The sequence below is a fragment of the Lepisma saccharinum genome, chromosome 11 (assembly GCF_977018435.1).
Source record: "Lepisma saccharinum chromosome 11, izLepSacc3.1, whole genome shotgun sequence".
NCBI lineage: Eukaryota > Metazoa > Arthropoda > Insecta > Zygentoma > Lepismatidae > Lepisma > Lepisma saccharinum.
This window is the reverse complement of record NC_139239.1, coordinates 56,681,844-56,689,293: the sequence shown is the minus strand read 5'-3', so window position 1 is coordinate 56,689,293 and position 7,450 is coordinate 56,681,844.

Below are 7,450 nucleotides of genomic sequence, written 5' to 3'. Positions count from 1 at the left end.
AATTAACGCTTTGATCCAGATGACAATGTGGATTATTATGTACATTACTAACATTGTCATTATTCTTAGTAAACACAGAACTAGAAGTAGGATGTGTATTTGTACCAAAAAGTTGATAGCAAGCATCAGTGTAGTTATATTTCTCAGCACCTAACTCTCGTTTTGGGAATGGACCTTCTGCGTCGTTACTTCGGAATTTCTTTACGGAAGTTTCGTCAGAGCTAGATCTTACAGATTTATTATTCTTGTGCTTCCAACGGACATGTTTACGAGTACGAGTATTAGTAACATTCTTGTTACCGGAAACTTTCTTAGAAGAATCATCTGATACATCACTAGACGAAGTACTGAGTCCAATATCACACTGGGTTCTTCCATTCCGACATGTATTAGATTCTGTATTATCTACAACATTTGATTTTGTTCTACTATTAATATTTGTAACAACAGAATTACGAGCAGAGGAATTAACTTTGGCTGTTAAATATTTCCCATCAGATTGCAAGTTTTTGCTACCTTGTTCCATACATTCAATTCGGGAATTAAACTGTTGGAACTTTTCTATACAATCAGAAATATGCTTATGTACACCATCATTAACATTGCTTTTACTTTCTAAAATAGTGACTCTAGACCTAAGATCAACAATGTTAGAATTATAATTTGATTTGATATTATCTAAACTTTGATCATAATCATTAAACTTGTTATTAACATCCTTTAGACGTTCGTCACAATCAACAACGTGTTCTTTCAATAATCCTGGTACATTTTCAAATTCAGATAGTTTGTCATCAACATTACTACATTTATTATCTAATACAGATTCAAGACGTGTAGTTGATTGTAAACACGCCATACTTACCGCATCTATTTTGTCCTTAAATTCAAACATTAAAATATTGAGCCGATTGTTAACATGACTAATATCATGATTAACAGCTTCAAATTTAACATCAAGCTGTGAAGATAACTGTGCATGTGCACTAGATAATTCAGCTTGTTTTAAAGATATAACGTTGAGTTTAACCTGAATATTTTCATTCGACAGGTTTAATTCTGATCTTGGTTAGACTGTTCAAACTGTGTCCTAAGTTCTTGATTAGACTGCTTAAGTTCTTGGTTAGACTGTTCAAACTGAGTCCTAAGTTCTTGATTAGACTGCTTAAGTTCTTGGTTAGACTGCTCAAACTGAGTCCTAAGTTCTTGATTAGACTGCTCAAACTGAGTCCTAAGTTCTTGATTAGACTGCTCAAACTGAGTGCTAAGTTCTTGATTAGACTGCTTAAGCTCTTGGTTAGACTTCTCAAACTGAGTCCTAAGTTCTTGATTAGACTGCTCAAACTGAGTCCTAAGTTCTTGATTAGACTGCTCAAACTGAGTCCTAAGTTCTTGATTAGACTGCTTAAGTTCTTGGTTAGAATTTACAACAGCTAATTGTATGCTTCTAATGCTGTTTAGTATATCATTTAAATTAGGATTTATGCTTTCCAAATAAGCTGGTAATTGATAAGGATCGTAACTGGGATCACATTTGTTGCAACAGTATCTTTCCTTCGTGGTAGAATAAATTGTCCAATGTGTAACGGAAAGCTTCAAACAAGATACATGATACCACGAATGACAATCAAAACATTGCACATGCCTCAGGTCATTATCGATTTTATCACAACAAGCCACTCCTTCAATCTTACCTGACTGTACATCACAAATGTCACCATCGTGAGAATTACTACTATTTAAGTAGGTTCCTTCATATGCAACATTAGACTTTAGCCTACGTGAATGTCTAGACTTAGTTTCTTTAGTTTTATCTGCCATGACTGCAGAGGACAATAATAAACATAAATAAAATATTTAGGGTAGCCAATTTTGCCTTCGCAACATGTTCAACAAATTGCATCTCGAAGACAAAATAAAATTTTAAAAGTCTATAACTACCATTGCGCAAACTTCTCACCACGCATCAGAAGATTGTCCTTTTCTTTCAATCCTGGCTGTAGGCGTCAAATTATTGAAGCAAGCCTTTTACTTGAACTTCAACGAAGCATCCTAGTATTCACTTTTCGAAGTTGCAATTAGGAATTTGATAAATTCAATGAAACTCGGACGTCACTATTTTAAAATGTCCATATATTTTATCACTTATTGATCAACTGTGTTTTGTTTCTTTATCGTTGCTATGGTCAAAAATGTATATATAAATGTATACATCGTAATTTTACATTATCAAGAATGTGATAATAATTAATTATACATCATATTAATGCAACAACGTTTTCCAAAATATAACAAAACAGAAATTGATAACATAGATATATCATGGTGCGTATTAAGCACAAAATTAAACAAAACATAATAAATGAAATAAACGAACATCTTTGGGTCACTCACATTGTCCAATGAAATGGTCGATTGGGCTCAACGACATTGCATACAGTTCTACATTGCAACTCGTTTCTCTGAGTTTTTGTGTTGAAACTCTCAAGTTCTGCTCTCGCGCATATTGCATTTTGTCGGCTTTCTGGGAATACGAATGACGTTTGTTCTTTTGAGCTGTCTGCCTAGCAGGAAAATAACGAATCTTTCCTGTTGTTTAATCCTGCACGCAATGTACTCTTTGCTTACTAATACCTTGCTCGGGACACTTGAAAAAGTACATAACCAGTACTCCAACATACTTTAACTTATAAGTACCGTATCCTGGGAAAATCTCTCTCATGTACCAGTGTGTCAACTTGCAGAAACTAAGACTGTGAAATCTTTTATCCAACTCCCTAAGATTTAGACGTTTCACCACTAGTTTGTTTCGTCCAAATGTTCTCTAACTACCAACTGCTTCTCTACAATTTGTATTGGCTGGTGAAACTCATCACTTGAAATTTGAAGAAGTCTATCACATGCTTCTTGCTCTGTCCACATAGTAAGATCCTGGCTCTCGGTGATACGAGTAATATCACCACCATGCGAGAGATAATACTCTGCTGCTAATTCTACTATATCTAAAAACTTAATCCTGTACAACTGAAGGCTGCACGAAGATTCATACGCCTCGATGAATATCATCCTACGCACTGATCTTCGTACGAGGGATCGAGGGGTTGTTTTCATAGCTTCCTGCATCACAGGGCTTAGCAGTCGTCCTCTCATCATAGATCGCAAGAGACCTGGGGTCTGCCTGCGTGCTGTCACTGGGCACTGCATCGTTGAATGGAGTTTTTCCATTTAGAAAACTGCGATCGTTAAAAATCTAACTGTTCTGGATCTCAATCGAAAGCTTTCTGCGCTTTCACGCAACGTTACAACAGTGGAAACATTGTTACTTGCACCTCGCATTGTTAGAAGTGATGCCTGATGCATCAACAAGAATGCTTTAAATATAATAAATGTTGATCAAGGATGGTCCCGTTCTTCGTCTTGTAAAGATTCAGAGGCATCCGTGTCATCGTTTCCATTCGAGCCTCTGGGCATCTCATTCCTACCCTCTTATTTTGTAATCCAATTTAACATTCCGTTACATCAAACACAACTTATTTATAGAGATCTCTTTCCTTTGGCGGGTATGACTACCTCAGAACAGGATTCAATCTTGTAGATTGAAAAAATAACATTAAAGACACAATGAAATCAGTATACGAAAGACATTGGGTAACGCTGTCATTAGAAAACTTGAAATGTGTCCTTTCATCAATTTCATCGTATCATCACTCATCCTCATCTTCGCGATTAGCCAAAAGTGGCAAAAGTAAAATACACCAAATCAATCAATCTTTCTAATCTCGACCTTTTCTATTTTAGTACTTTTTCGTTCTTGTTTACTTACTGTCTTCTTGAGCATTCCTTTTTTTATGTTTCCCTAATATTTTCGGTCTCTTCTTTCTCTCTCTTATCTGATGTTCTTCTTTCTTCTCTGCTTCTTTCCACCTGCCTTGCTTCTCTCTCTCTCTCTCTCGCTTCCCTATTTCTTCCCCTTCTCTCTCACACATCTCTATTTCTTTCTCTCTCTCTCTCTCTCTCTCTCTCTCTCTCTCTTATCTCTTTCTTTCTTTCTTTCCTTCTTTTCTAGTATAACTTGCTATTTTTCTTTCTTTCTCTCTTGTCTCTCACTTGGCTATTTCTTTCTCATTCTCTCACTTCTCTATTTATTTCGTATTCTGTCTTTCTCTCTATCTTTCGCACCTCTATATCTTTCTTAAGCTTTTCTATTTTTCTTTCTCTCTCTCTCTTTTGCTTCTTTATTTCATTATTATTCTCTGTCTCTCTCGCATCTCTTCTCTTTTTTTCTCTATTTCTTTTGTATTTTCTTTTCCTTCTTCTCTATTTATTTACCTTTTCTCTCTGGTTTCTCCATTTCTTTCTTACTCTATCTATGTATCTACCTCGCATCTCTATTTCTGCCTTTCTTTATCTCTTCTCTCTAGTTTGTCTATTTTTCGTATCCTTTCTCTCTCTCTCTCTTATTCTATATTTCTCTTCTCTCATTCTCTCTCTCTCTCTCTGTCTCACTTCTCTATTTCTTTCTTTCTCCCTCGCGCCAATCTCTGTATATGCATTCTTCCATCTATCTCTGTGTACGTGATTGCATTGATTTTCCTATTTAATTTATTTCTCCCCATCTCTCTCTGGCTGTGTAGTGTGTGTGTGTGTGTTTGTGTGTAAGGGTAGGTAGGTAGATAGAGTGGACCTTTCGCAATATTTTGCGGGGGGCCCAAGATTTGTAGATCCGGCACTGATCACGTACCTTGAATTAGGTGTGCAATATATCATCGATTTAGCATTGCAACTTTTCTGAAGCAAGGGAAACATTGTCAAGACTCAAAACGTGATACTAAACAAAAGATGCCTATTAAGTTATTGGATTCAATGACGATCCAGGGCTTACTTAAATTGCGATAACTATAGCCATTCGTGCTTCTACAACTAATATAAATTTTCAATTGTTTCTCTTTCTATCATGTGCTTACGAATGAGACGAGTCACCAACCATATGGTTAGCCTTGGTTGCATTGGTGAAGAAAGAAATCATAGAATTCTGTTTACAGAATAAGTCATAAAATACACACTATGGACATTTTAAGATCATTATTGCTGAATGTTTTATTTTTTTCTACATTTATCTTCGTATTCGCACACATAACATGAAAATAATCTGAGACTGATAAGTTTCTTTATGTTACATAATATTGCTATTGTACGTACGTATAGTAACGTGCCCAGAAAGAGGAGACAGGTGCTGGCAGGGGCCTTTTTGGTTTAACTTTCTTAATAGAAAGAATGCAAAATGTAGGAAAAGGTAGTAAAACAACTGACTGCTAAAGGTTGGGCATGCCAATGGCTAAACATTTTTTACTAGACTACTATAACTGTAAATGAATGAAACAGAAAATGAAGGAGAGATTTTCGACAATGAAATCTACAAAATATATGCTGTTTTATGGAGAAAAACTGATAAAATAAAACAGAGATATGACCAAAAGATTTATGTACAGAAGAGTTATTGGAATCCATTAATGTGACATGTTAAACAAGATGAACTATTTCTTAATATTTCTTGACCCTATTTCACCTTCTGTGAACATACCTACAAATCGAAACTGAAATGAAACATCAATTGTACATCCAAATTCATTTTACAATAAGATATGTACAAAGGACACTTTGTACAATGATAACTTTGTTTCTTTCATGATAGTCCATTATTTACGGTATCTCTTACCAAAACCCCTTCAGTTCTTATCATGATTCATGACGAAAACAAACTAAAGCCTTATCTTAGTGAAGAAATAACAGAGGCTGCAGTGTTAGATATTGAAGCAGTTTAATACTCCCAAGCTGTTGCCAAGCCCTCCTTAAAGAGAGTAAAGATATGGAATAAACAATAGGTGATGCCTGTCTATCTCTGTGGCTGAGTGATTATCACAGCCCGCTACGACGTCAGCAGCTCTGGGGTCCAATACCGGCTTGGGCATGGGTGGGTAGTTCACGTAAGGAGGGAGGTTCACTTTTGATATAATTATGGTTGCTATATTTCATAATTGAAAATCCGGGACACTACTGACCGGCAGGTTCTTGCGGAGCGGAGGGGGGGGGGGGTTGCTGGACCCGACAAAGTTTTGTGTATGTACATATCCATTATCATATTCTTTACACTTCTTAAAAAAATTTAAAAAAAAAACAAAAAAAAACAGAAATCCACTTAGGTGCAATAATGAATTAAGCTGCTATCTCACAATGTCAAAACTTTATCTGAGAACTGCGGACTGAACAGTGCGGGCACCCAAGCACTGACTCTTTACAGTAAACAGCTTATTATGCAATAGAAGAGATGTGCAACTGAAATTGTGCTGCTAGCAGACGGCGGCGCCATCGTCAAGTCAAATATATTTCCAGCATCTTCTTGTAACTCGATAACCCTTGTATTATCGAGAGGGAGTGGTTCAATGTACAGTTAGCTTGTTTAGTAAAATGAGCATTTTAATATTACGCATTTAAATATAAATAATATTGAGGAAAGTATAGTCTTAATAATTTCTTCTTTCCCACCAGATTCCAGGATATTTGTGCATCCCTAAGAAACTATTCGAGACACCAGAACAAATTATATCATTCCGGGATTGTCCCGGAAAATCCGGGACGTATAGCAGGCCTAGGTATGATCAGGCTATCGAAATCCAATTTATCAACCAGGCCATCCAACATTTTGATACACTGTTCCAATGAATGAGGGATAGCTATTTCACATTTTTGGAATAAGTTGTTGCAATTTTGCAATGTGTTGACTGTGTTAAGAGAAATGTGAGTTCAATTCTACTACAAAAATATACGATAATGGATGATAATGGTATACTTTGTAATATTATTTTCTGCTCTCAGCTGGCGCATTATTACTCCTATTTGACAGCTGAGTGTTCATTTCTTCATCATAGTCTCTTTGTAGTTTCTCTGCTTTGGAATAAATTTCAATTTAAAGTTCTCAGAACTCTCTCTTTTTTTTAATATCTCTATTAGAATACTGCCATGTTCACAGTACAGAACAGTCTACCTTTTGAGGTGCCCAACATAATCTTGCATTGCATGAAAACTATTTGGTTAGAAAAAACAAGTGGAGGTATTTCAAACTCTCCACAGGTTACACAGCGAAGAAACTGAAGTGTTTGCTGAAATATTTCTCTTATACTAGTAAATTGTAAAGTTTCTACAATTGAATACAATTCCGGAAGTCACGTTACTTAGTTTTTAAACTTTCTGTTCATTTTGCGTCAAACAACTTTAGAATGTTACGGTGTTTCCCTGGTTTTCTTGGACTGCGTTTTTAAAAACCAAATTCCTTTAAGAAGTCTCGAGGGGAAAAAATTATAACTGATTTGACAGTCCCAATGCAGTTTCTTATCGCAGAAATTCCGAAACTATCAGGAATTTGCAGACATTTGGTCTGCAGTCTCATCTGGTG